Raw genomic sequence first — 13,778 nt, forward strand, 5'->3', positions numbered from 1 at the left:
TGATGAGTTTTGGAGATTTTTCATGATTTGTGTGATTGCTCAATTAAAGGAATGGATAAAAAGCCATTGCAGTATTTACACCAATCTGAGTATAAATTAAATAGTTTTAACATATCCTCAGAGGTAACTATAAATATGGACCTTACTTAGGACAACACAGATGGTGTATAAATTCAGTCAGAAAGGAATGGAGAAGGAAAGATGGGTTCTGTCATCGTTAGCCATTGTCCAGCTTCAGCCAGCATGGATTGTGCAAGCTTGTGAATTAAGATACATACTTCATGAAGTCAGGCAAAAGTCGCCTGAAACAAAAATGTTCAAACCCTTTTAGAAGAACCATTTCCAGATTTTCCTACCTTTTTTTTTTTTTTTGGTATGAATTTAAAAGTATCTAGAAAGATCAAAGCCAGGTTACATCACTACTAAATATCTGATAAAACGTGTGTTCTGTAAATTCTCTGGTCCCAACTCATTTTCATTTCCACTCTCTACCTGGATGATTGACACTGTGTGGAGGGGAGGGGAGCCTACTATGACTCCTACTTTTTTTTCTTTTCAATTGTAAAAAACACAACGTAATTTACCATCTTAACCATTTGAAGTGTCCAGTTCAGTAGTGTTAAGTATAGTCACATTGTTGTGCAACAGTGAATGATTCACTTCTAGAATGTGAAGGGCTGTGGCAAATGCTCATGAGTGTGATTACATAATTCAACTGTTTATTTTCTTTAATGATTATTTAAAAGTAGCTTTTTTTGTTATAAAAGTAGCATTTTACTGTAGAGACTAGGAAGAACCTTAAAAATAATTCATACATAATCCCAACACCTAGAAATATTTTTTTATTCGTTTCAGATATGGAAAACCATTTTAAAAAATACCTAATCCCATCACCTAGAAATAACCATTAACATTTTTTTAAATTAATTTTCTGTGTTTTTTTCCCCAATAAAGTAGACTTTTACAAATAAAATTAGGTTTTATGTGGTTTGGAACTTTACACTTTTCTCCTTACATGATATAATATTTTGCCATATCATTAACAATCGTTCCAAAACATTTTTGATAAATGCACGTGTGGTTTGAGGAAGTAAGATTCCAGTGAAGCAAGAAAGATGGGCTTGATTTGGATGGGTGAAGAGAATGGAAGACAGAAGAAACAGCATAAACAAAAGATCACAGTTGAGAAGAATCAGTTCACATTCAATCAGTAAAGAGACAAATTTGGTGAGACAAAGTATAAAAAATAAAATTTTGAATACATTGGTGCACAATCAGTGCAGCCAAGAACTTCAGGGGCTACCAACTTTGAAAGGGGAAAAAGCACAATTGAGCAGCACGTTTACCCCCAGCTTTTCCCCTAGGGGTGCTTTTCGCTTCCCCGAGGTGCCCAGGTGCCGCGAGTAATAGAACCTAAACAGGAAGTGGCAGTCTTACTGAGCTGAGGAAAGTGCTCTCAGCTCCTTCCTTGTCACCAGCCTGTCCCTGGCTGGCAGGCTAAAGGAGTTAACCGAGTTCCTCAGCCGTCTAGTGCTGCACAGATACAGATGGAATTTGAAGCCTCTGGGGGTTAGATGGGCCTTGGTAAACCCCTGGCCTTTTTGTCTGGATCCCAGAAAAGCTAAATCTAGGAATAAAGGGCTGCCTTAAGAGGCCACACACCAGGAAAGGGGCAACACAGAAGTAGACCAGCCCTAACAAAGACTGAAATTAACCATGGATGGGACCAAAGTGACCAACTGGTACACTACCTAACTACCAAAATAAAACAATCCTTGGAAGAAGATAACATTACCCAAAACCTCTATAAATTTTCATCTACAATGTCCAGCATCCAATCAAATAGTATGAAGCAGGCTAATAAACAGGACCAATTCACTGGAAACAGGAAACCAACACACATACACATAGGTGACTCAAACATTGCAATTATTATACAGGGATTTGTTAAAAATATCCATGGTAAATAGAAAAGATATGGAAGTCAGAAACTTTAGAACCAAAAGTTATAATAACTGAAAATAAGAATTCAGCAATGGGTTTAACAGCAGGTTAACTGCTGAGAGAACAGAAAGGAAAAACAAGAAAAAAGGAAAAAAGCAAACAGAACAGAAGATTAATAAATAGGAAGACAAGTCAATAAAAAGTATCCAGATTCATGGAGAGAAAAACATTAATGGAGCAATATGGGTGAAATCAAATGATGGAGATTTTAAAAATCAGCAACATAGCCTATATTACTTGTTTGAAATGGGAGTGAAAGTGAGGATAAATGTAATGCAACAATTAGAAAAGATAAGAGTTAAGAATTTTTCAAGATGGAAAAATCAACTGCTTTTTTTGTTTACTATTTTACTTCATTAGGGGAAAAAATACATAAAATAACAAATAATATACTACAATGTGGAAAAGCTACAGGCGTTAACAAAATTACTCCAGTTACTATGAAGTAGCTTCCTTAACAAAGTTATTACAATGTTATTATAGTCTTGCTTCCCAACTTGCTTGGAAAACAGTAGCCCTGTTGGACTTCTGCTCTGCTTTTACTCCCGAAGGTGGCTGTCTTTCCCAATACCTTGTTGTGAGTTTGAATCCTAGTGAATCTGGCAATAAAACAGGCAGACAGATAAGATATATTGATCCTAGTACCGGGGGAAAGCAACTCTTTGCTTCTCTACCTTAACAGTGTCTTCTCGTTACCTTTTTATTTTTTAAGGCTTCAAAGCTTGCATTTGAAGGCAGAGGGAATAGAACCAGTGGAGAGAAACCGTGTGGAACGACATACTTTCATGAAAGAACATGGGGAAAGGACTTCTCATCACTTTTGTTTGCTGTCTATGTGGCCATTTTAGGGGGATACAAAGATACTTAATTTTGGTATTTTAATGGAACTCCCTAGACTATAACTGAAAAGCTGGGTCTTCGGATATCTGAATTTTTATAAATGTTTAGATATACACAAGCATATTTTGCTGGTGAACCCACATGCTAATTTTGAGAAACACAGTTCACCACATTCCTCCTCCCCAGAGAAAAGAAGTTGCAGGGTTTAAATAATACATAGGAGAATTTGACAACTAAAGTATAGGTAGTCCAATATGCTTCTGTAATTAATGTTTCTTTGTTTCCTAATAAAACACAAATGTAAGGGCCATTCAGGATAATAGGAAGCCGCAGAATCCTGCACAGAGGACACTGCATTTGCACTATAGCTGTTTGCGCCTCATGTATAAGCTTTTTGTGAGAGCCTTTATGTGCAGCTTTTGCTTGCTAGACTACTTTTAAACCAAAAATTGCTTGTGTGACAATCTATCATTTTGTGATAGATCCTGAGCCTATTTTCTTGTTATTTTCACAAAATTGATTTTTTTCTTTCAAAAGCTTCTATGGGTTCTATTGTGTGCTTTGCTTTCTAGAAACAATTGAAATGTGAAAGAATGCTTTTTCTGTTACTCAAATATAATTTCTGTCATTCTCAGTTTAGAAATCAGCATGTTACTCTCTCTCTCTCTCTCTCTCTCTCTCTCTCTCTCTCCACACACACACACACACACACACACACACACACACACACTTTCTGAAGTGGTTTTACGTACACTGGAAAATGGTAAATGTTTCTGAGGATGCACATGAGGCCTGTTTAGTAACATAATATTTCCAATTAAATTTATTGTCTTTAAGATACGAGGTCATGTATGTACTTTGTTTCTAAAATTAATTAAACTTTATTGAAGATGTGAGCTCTTTTCTGAAGGTAGAGGGCCTCAATTTCTGGGCTACTTAGCATCTATAAGTATCTGCCTGTCCCAATTTATAAAAGTTCGTTGAAGTACCAACTCCAACCAACTCCAAAATTCGTTAAAGTACCAACTCACACTCCAAATGACATGGTCCGTTCTACACTTTTGTCAAGAAAACGGAATCACACCCAGGTATTATAGTAGCAACAATGCTGCAAAGTCAGCATATAAGGAAAGACAATTTCGGATTTAAGAGTCAAACCTTATTTACATTTGACTTGGTCCAAATAGATGTATTATTGACATGTGGTCCTTTCTTACTGCTTTCCCACATTTTCCTCTACAAGTGTGGCCTCACTACTGGCATGTCAGATCTTTCAAGGTTTATTTATTATTTTTTTCATTTAGATTGTCAGATCACATATTCAAGCCATTATAATTATCTCTACACTGGCTCTTCAAATTCTCTCATTTCTTCATGAAATTAGTTCTGCACAAATACTCTTCATTAGCTAGTCCAGATATTATTCACTTAGCTAGTTTTGTGTTAAACTTGCTTATGTCACTCACCCAAAGCAATCCATTTAATACAATAACAATAAAACCTAATCACGACCGTAATAAACTTTTCCATAGTAGAAAATTTGGAAAATAGAAAGGACGACCTGAAATGTGAGAAGTTGTCATTGAAACATTCTGGAGGTGTACCAGTGCCCACGGTTTCCTCAGGTTTGTATTTTCCTTTTGTTTGTTAATTCTGCAGCACTAATGGGGAGGAATATCAGATTGCCAGGGAAAATTTAACATAGAACAAGATGTTTGGGATGAGTCCTAGAATGTCGTTTGGTCCACTATTCTATCTTTATGTAGGATCACGCCGGATCACTGGATGGTTATTCCCAAAACCTGCTGGAGAAGATTCAGCAACTTCTATTAGAACCCCATCACAATGTCTCCATGTTCCCCAACCCCTACCAAAAATAAAACAAAACAAATCAGCAATAAAAAACTGTGTGCCAAGGTTATATTACTTACGAGATACCATTTGGAAGTGCCGTACTGATAACCCACATGTTTCTTTTTAATTAAAAGTTATTTCTTAATGGAACTAACTAAAATTTTCTTTGGGGCTTCTGTAAAAGATAACCTAAATAACACACTCTAAATTGCATGTCCTGATGCAGTACATAGTACAATGGATGTTTGGAAGTGTAGAGATTCCTTGCGGTTAAGATGAAAGTCTGACTTTTAAGAAACTGTAGAAGAACTGTAGTTTAATAATTCTGTGATTATAGACTGTGATGTATTTCAGTTGCTGCATGATGCCACCAGAGGGCACTCTTGACTTGCTCTCTGAAACAATGTTACATTGCCTCACAGCTGCTATTTAACTTTTCTGAATATTTCATAGGTTTGATCAACTTATCTAGGAAAATTTCTGCCTGGAAAATATGTAATTATAAGACATGACTTTATGGGCTCTTATGCAGAAGACAAAGGCTGTCAGCGTGGAGTTTGTGGTGCGGAAGGGATATTGATATTGGCAACGTCTAAGGCAAAATATTTTATCTGAATATTTCTAGGTCTTCTTATAACAAGAAACTCAAAAACTGTAAGCACTCATATTGCATTAAACACTCATAATGCATTACTGTCCCATAAATCCCTTATCCTCATTTCAAGCTATAAGAAATACAAGACTTCTAATTTTTTTTTTTTTTTTTTACTTAAAACTTTGATGTTGTTCTTCTCACTTGGACACTTTAATATGCCGGTCCTGCTCCCATTATCTGAGAAGAAACTATATCTTGTTAAAATGCTCAGACTATTACACCCAGGTGTTCTGGGCTTGGGATTTGAATGTATGCACCTAGAAGTAAGGACAAATTAGATGTACGTTCCAAGAGAATTTCCTTCCAGATGTACTTTAGTGAAGAGGTATTTCTTTAATCTTATGTGTCACTGGTTAATATAATAGCTTTCACTTTTATAATGCTTTATAGTTTACATGAGCTTTGAAAATTGGTTCTCACAAAAGACTTTTAATGATGGCAGATATTAATATTCCTATATTACAAAGGAATATACAATTGGGCTCAGGGAGATGACATTGCCTGCTCAGGTCACATAACCAGTCTTGGAGCTAGAAGAGACATCTCAGAATTCTGATTCTGATTATTTATTCTCTTCTCCCACACACACCAGGACCAGGCTGTAAGCTTCTTTCTGATTGTTATTTAAGAAGCTACAGAAAGCCAAAACAAGTGACTGAGGGAGTTGAAAGGATCAAAATCACACACCAACAGTGGTCAAAAGGTACAAACTTCCAGTAATAAAATAAATAAGGCCTGGGGATGTAATGTACAGCGTGGTGACTACAGTTGACAATATTGTGTTGCATATTTGAAAGTAGCTAAGAATCGATCTTAAAAGTTCTAATCACAAGAAAAAACTTGTAACTATGTGTGGTGATGGGTGTTAACTAGATTTGTGATCATTTCACATTACATACATATATCAAATCATTATGTTGTACACTTCAAAGTAATAAAATGTTATTCTATGTCAATTATATCACAGTAAAAAGTTCCAAAAGTAAATGTTGGTTCACCCAGAAAAAATAATTGCCCACTAACCAGATACCTACATTTGCTTTGATCTGAATGTCTCCATCTATGCCTACAGACTACTTTCCAGCCCAGTGCTTTTTGGGGCCACCTGTTGAAGTCAGAATCGACTCCTTAATGACAGTGTCAACATTATCTGGGAACTTAGAAATCCAGCTTTACAGCCCTACCCCAGATGTACTGAGTCAAACTCTGGGGGTGGGGCCCAGCAAGCTGTGTTTTAAGGAGCCCTCAGGTGATTCTTCTGATGCCCACTCCACTTTGAGAGTTTCCGCACTAATCTATGTGCTCTGAAATCCTATAGGTCTGTCTCTCCAAAATCTCAATCAACACCACTTTGAAAGGGCTAGAACGGGTTTTTCAACAAGCTGACTGCTTTGAGGGATACTTTTGAGAAACTCTTTAAATGGTATAAAAGGAAACGTTGAATGCTTGGTGATAAAAGGAACTAGCATAGTTCTGGCGTTGATAATAATGGTACCACGACTTTAAATCAACACCACGTTTGTCAAGGACGGGGCAAGGATGGGACTGTCCTGGATAGGAAAGACAGCAGCCAGAGGTGGGGCAGCTGGTGAGACTGCGTAACTCAAATCGTCCTGAACAACAACAACAAAGATGTCCTGACCCAGTTGGACAGGGAGCGATGCGTGGAGCAAGGAGACACCATGTCAGACCTTAAGAAGTATGCACACCTGGCGTTACGGGCATCAGAGCTAGAAGAGCCCTCACTTGCTCTAACCTCCTTTTACAGAGGAAACTGCGGCCCAAGTAGGTGATATGACTTCCCAATGTCCCAGCATTTTTTTTTTTAGGCATAAATATTTATTAACACAAGACAAAGGAAATATATTCAATGAGTTAGTAGATCACTGTCCAGCCAGATGTTAAATTTAAAAATGTGTATCTAGTCTAATTTCAAATAAATAAAAAAACTTTATACATAATTATATAGCACTATAGTTTGAATTTGACACGTGAAAATTAAGACAATAGGTAATTTAGGACTAAAAATTATTTGTATATCTTTACACTCTCTTCCTCTGGACAAACATTATGTCCCATCTATATATACCTAAACCAGAATGTATAAATGATAAAGAAAAGGCCTATTCTGTACTTGGGGTACTGCAGCTTCTTGCTCCAAATACTGTTGTTTTACATCAAAGCCGACAACGAAACCAACACTCAGGCATAGATCCTGTTGGAATCTGAGAGTGAGGTGTTAACTCCTCCTTGCTTTGATCTGAAAGATCACGTCCCAGCATTCTGTAGCACTCAGACCATGTCAGGAATCCACGTCTTACAAGTCTCCTGAGTTTTTGAGAACTTCTTCCTCCCAATGCTCTCTGGGATCTAGATGAATCTCTCCCTCCTTACCCATTGTGTGTTCCACACATATCCATCCCACCCACTCATAGCGCTGGAGTGGTCACCGTGGGGAGATAAGTAAGTAGCTCAAAATAAGTGTCAAAGGTTGACCACAGCTGAAAGTTCTCCCTTCTCTTCACCTCATGGAGATCATCATTCATCCTAACACAGGTGTTTTCCACCACATAGCCCCTTCAAGAGATGCCTACAGCCTACTTTCCATCCTACCGTGTTTCCCTGAAAATAAGACCTAGCCGGACAATCAGCTCTAATGCATCTTTTGGAGCAAAAATTAATATAAATTAATAACATAAAATTAATATAAATTAAAATATAAGACCCAGTCTTTTATATTATATACTACATTATATTATTATATTATATTATACCCTGTCTTATAGTAAAATAAGAGAGGTCTTATATTAATTTTTGCCTCTAAAGACGCATTAGAGCTGATTGTCAGGCTAGGTCTTATTTTCGGGGAAACACGGTCGTGCTTTCCGGGACCACGTGTTGAAGTCCCGATTTCAGCCCACGTGTTCAGAGAGACTGCAGCCTGTGTGACCCTTTTAACAACATATGAAGTTACATATGCGTGGTCAGAGAACTAACTCTCCATGTTTCAAAACCCAAAATAGGGAAAGGGGGTGAAGCTGGAAAAGTTATAGGAAAAAGGAAGAGTAATAATGACCATTCACACTTACATATTCAGTTTTAACTATGTCCCAATCACTAGACTGAGAATTTAACTTGCACTACCTCATTTAATCCTCACCAGATTCCATCAGAAAAGTGCTATTACTCTCCTCACTTTGTGGATGAGGACACTAAGCCTCAGAAGCCTGATAAATAATGTGGTCAAGGTGACACAGTCAAACAAATGGCCCGAGCTCAGACCAAAGTTAGTGTCATTGCAAAAGAAGATTTCTTCACCACAGCCTTCCTCAAAAAAGAGAAGCGTAACAGCTTGTTGAAATTTGGACTATACTATCTTACACAGACATGGAAAACCAAGCTTAGCTCTGGAAGGCAGTTACAAATGTGAATGTTTCTTTGCAGTGGGCGGGGCTCCCGTGCCTTCAGCCACGTCTGTGTAAGCAGAAGAGGTCTTCGTGACAGATCTTTGCCGTACCTGTCCCTCAGGTCCTGGCATTGACCCTAGGGCTCTTTACAAAGACTGTGGTTGCCAAGATGCCAGATCCTTAAGGATTTGACCTGGCAACAAAAGGGAAAAGGGAAAGGGGATGAGAACTAACATTTACCGAGTGCCAACTACATGTTGGGAAAGGTTCTAGTGTACACATGAGGACACGGCAGCTTTTAAAGGTTGAACAACTTGCCGAAGACTACATGCGTCTGTCTGACCTCAATGCCATGTCCAAGGAGGACTCTGCTCCCTTTTTCAAGCCAGTGCTTAGAGCTGCTTTGAGCTAAGAAGGAGATTGAGGTGGGCGACATAGATATGAAATGTTTGGAGTAGCATGTAACTAGGCCCCCACATTTTCACATGAACTGATAGATTATTTTAAAGGGCAATAATCAGATTTTAGTTATTTTTTCTAAAAAATTGCCTGTCTATAAATATATGTATAAAAATATAAAGTATTTTATTATTCTTATAACCTGTATCAGTACTAATAAGGAGAAAAGTAAAACGAGAACAGATGAGCCACCTTGAAGAGTGTGGCTAGTTCCCCAAGATAACAGAAGCTATTTTAAGAGACATGCATTCAGGGCAGGTGAATATCGGGTAGTTCTGTTTTACGTGCTGTGTAGCTGGCTCATTGGAGGGTCAGGCCTGAGGTTGGTCCCCTGTCTGACCGCCGTCAAAGGGGTATGTGTTTCACCTCAGTCAATCTCTGCATAAATGGTGTAATTATATGTAACCACCAACAGACGGGAGCAGCTCTGTGTTTTCATTACTTGCAGAAAAATATCGAGAAGTAAATGGCTATCATTATTTCCCCCTCAAGGCTCCTTTCCTATAAGAGCCATTTTATAGTCATGGGCCTTCCATTTACTCAGAGGTCAGGAAGAAGAGCTTAGTTCAAACCACATTTGGTTCCGTTGGCCTGTCATGCAAGGAGTCAGAGAGGAAAATCGCAAGTCACGGTGCTGCTTTCTCCAGGGAGCAGGCCCCGCAGTGCTAAGCACCACAGTGTGACAAGCAGCTGTGACAAGCAAATAGGGGTAGTAAAAGGCTCCACTGAAAAGTGGAAAGGGGAGTTGTCATGACGGAGTGAAGGAGGCTGGGAGAGCTTGAAGGTCAGTGGGGATATCTGGGACTCTAGTAAATAGCAAGGAAATGTAGTGTCTAATGCCCAGGATCCAGGGGTGCAGCAAACCAGAGGAAGCTGGCACAGATGTTGGAACTGTGAAAAGGGCCCCAAAGCGGAATGAGAAAAAGGCCTAAGAGTAGAATAAGAGCGTGGTTGGAAAGAAATAGGTTTCTCGGAGTTGTAAGGTGGAGCTAGGGAAGTGCCCAGACCAAACCTGTGCTTGGCTCCTGGTTGCTCTCTTGCTGGCCATGTGACCTTGGACCAGTCACTCGTCCTCTCTCACCTTCCCTCCCATCTAAAACAGGGGTGCTAATACCTGTCCTGCCACCTTCACAGCACTGTGCAGTGTCCAGCTATTGAGTGGGCAAGGGAAGGGGCCTTGTCAAATTCATCAATGGTCTAAAGGGACTTGGAGAACCTAAACAAAGGCCCCTGCTGGGGCCGTGACACAGCAGACTACCAGATATATTGTGGGTATAACTCTGAGGCAGCAGAGGGTGAGGAGTGGAGAAGAACTGACTCCAGAGGGTGCGACTCTTTAATTGGGAGATGTAGGAGTTTATCCCGAAGGCACTGCTGGAACGGGAGGTGCAGGCATTTCAGGCAGATGGGCCAGGTGATGAGCTCAGAGGATGCCTGATGGTCACCGCCCTGGCTGGGGAGGAGTGGCTGGACATGGAAGAGCCCTGGTGGCCCTGCCAAACATGTGGGCTTTCCTCTGCAGGTAGGGAGGCCCCTCAGAAGGTTTTCATTTGTTTGCAAATTTTCAGATTAATAGTAGCACAAAGGTTGAATGGAAACGGCAAGGCTAGAGGTAGAGAAACAAGTTGGGGCTCTGTTGAAGACACCAGGGATTGCTGCAGAGACCGCAAGGGGAGGTGCTTAGAGAATGGCAGTATTTATTATTTCATTTTAAAATAATAAAAAAACTCATGACACGTTAATAGAAAGAACATTTTCCTTGAAAAATACCTTTTACCGAAAACAAAAAAAGGGATGAAGAGTAACATTGATGAGATACGTAGGAATTTAACTCTTGTTTGTATCGATTAGCCTATGGTAAAATTGGTTTCCTTATGTCGTTTCTCTTAAAGTCGCAGAACCTATCGACAATGTTAAGTGAGGACTTACAATACATATGTAAGAGGAATGAAATTTAAAAATATGCACATTTTCTAAGTAAGAAATTTATTTGATTAAATGACAATATATTAAGATACTTGAAAACTATAAGGCTCTATTCAGACAAAATGTATATTTATTATAAAGTAAATGGTATCAATGTAATGGCACCTAAAAACAGAAAGAATGAGTTTCCTATAAATAATATGTCTATATAGAGCATTCATAAAATCCTCATGTACTTTATTTAAAACTACGTTGCAACGGTAACAGAAAAACCTGTAAATAGTACTTACAGGCAGGTTTCTTAAATGACACTTATGTCGATCTACACATGGTAGTTATGGGTTCTGTGACAATCAAAGCATGGCTGCCCTCAGTGAGAAAAAAATGTGTCCCATGAACAGAAACCATGCTTACACTGCAACCTCAAGCTCCCTACACAGTATCTTAGCCTTTCAAATCCCTGGGAATTTGAATGGAGTAGGTGGGAATTTTTAGTCACTCTAGTTGGGAATCATTAGAAAAAGAGTTTGGGAAACCAGGGTTGCAACGAGGGAAGGGTGGGGAAACTGAGGCATGGCAAGGTCAGAGGCATGGCAGAGCAGCTTTCGAAAGGACCAAGGAAATGGATGAAAGAAAAAAACAGCAGTGACTCCTCGGAGCTGCACCCTGGCGTCTGCAGGGAGGAGGACACTGGGCCCAAAAGATCAGGACTGACCCGCACAGCCAAGTGCTCAGCCAGGCGCCACCACACACTCGCAGGAGCGTCTTCAATGGAGGGCGGAGTCATACCTGGGTGCACCAGGGACAGGTAGAGTGTGTAGGTTACATCAACTTTCCCCAAAGATTTTTCCAGCATTCTAGTGACTCTGTTTTGGGGCCATGATAGGGCCTGGGAGGCAAAAATTAGCAGCTACAAGTTATAGAGCCAGAAAAGCTTCAGACATGTGGAAGGAAGGCAAACCAGACAGGAAGAAGGTGACATCTCCTGGTGTGGACACTGATGGCAGAAAAGCACACAGGTGTCCAATGGTTAAAGTGAAATTGAACCATAGGGAGCTACAGAAAAGATCCCAGAAAGCAAAGGATGGTAACTACAAAATAATTATATAGCACCCATTATTACTAATTTAAGATACATAAACATCATTGAGGATCTATCTAGTGTCTGTGCTATTATTTTATGAATAGAAGTATTTAAGTGGGCTTTCAAAATATTACAAATGACACATACATTCTGGTATAAATGTAACACTCCAGATTTAAACAACAGCAATTATGTTACATTTAAACATAGATTTGAGGTTATATATAGAATCATTTTTGCAGACCATTTTCTGAACCTTGGTCACACAGCTAAGTGAGTACCGAAAAACACAGGAAGCATCTTATTGGTGGCTTTGGCAGCCAACAAGCTTTTTTGTCTATGTATTTATGCCTCATACAAAGATATATTTGTTCATTTGTATAAATAAATTTAAAGTCATCCATAGGAGATCTTACACTTAAAACTCTTTCCTGTTTTCTTATCTGCTTCTTTGCTAACAAGTCTACGTGAGACGGCTCCTCAGCGGCTTGTGGTTCCTTTTCTCTGAGTCTCATGGTCTTCCTTAGAGGTCTGTATTGGAAAATAGTTTCATGTTTTCCATCAAGCTAAGTGGCTTTTATAAGATTCCTAATCTTGAGATGACAATCTTCTTATGAATGACACTGATGCATATGTCCCACACACATATTTTAATAAAAATAGTAAATGACTTTGCATCACCTAACTTTAGCAGTGTGCTTTTAAAAGTGTTTGTTCCTAGCACTACAGAACATAACCTCCAAACACAACCAGGCTGATCATCAGAGATGACCTTCTCCACAGTCTGAAGTTGACAAAGTGAGACAAACCTGAAGATGAGTCAGGGTAAGGAAATCCCAAGGTTCTGTGGACTCACAGAACATTAAAAATGTGGCCTCAGCAGAATCTAAAATTACTTTCTACATAGAGAAGGACGTAATCGCTAATTACTCTACAGAGTGATTTCGTAAATTATTCTTAGGCATGTGTAAACTAAATGGTCGACATGATCTTACTCCAACAGTTAAGGGAAAGCAGTATTAACACCATTACTTCATAGCTGTACACACGATCTCAGGCACAGAAAGAGAGAGTTCAACCTAATATATCTTTAAAATCTCAAAGCCATGACTAAGTCATTCACCTTTGCTTCATTTCCCCAAAATAAATTTCGAATGTAGCATGCTGAAGAGACTGCTACAGTAGCAAATTGAAATCAGCTTTCCTACTGTGATGTTAAAAAGCCAACATTAACATTAAAAAAAAAAAAAATTAAAAAAAAAAAAAGCCAACATTTGATAAAGCTGTTGGGAGCTAGATTCTCAGGTGTAGAGGTTTTCTCAGTGAGGGACCTAGCATGTAAATTTAACTCAAGTGAATTTATTAAAATAATTAGCTTAAAAAAAGAAAAAAAGATTTAGGAAAATGAGTGACCCCAGAGTAGCTTATATATCTTCCCTAACAGAAATTACCTCTTGGCAAGAGATGTTTCTTTTGGCTCAGCTTACCTGAAAATATTTTCATTTGTAACTTTTCTTAGCTATTTAATATAACAGGGGTCTGACTTGAA

The sequence above is a fragment of the Rhinolophus sinicus genome, linkage group LG05 (genome assembly GCF_036562045.2).
Source record: "Rhinolophus sinicus isolate RSC01 linkage group LG05, ASM3656204v1, whole genome shotgun sequence".
Taxonomy (NCBI): Eukaryota; Metazoa; Chordata; class Mammalia; order Chiroptera; family Rhinolophidae; genus Rhinolophus; species Rhinolophus sinicus.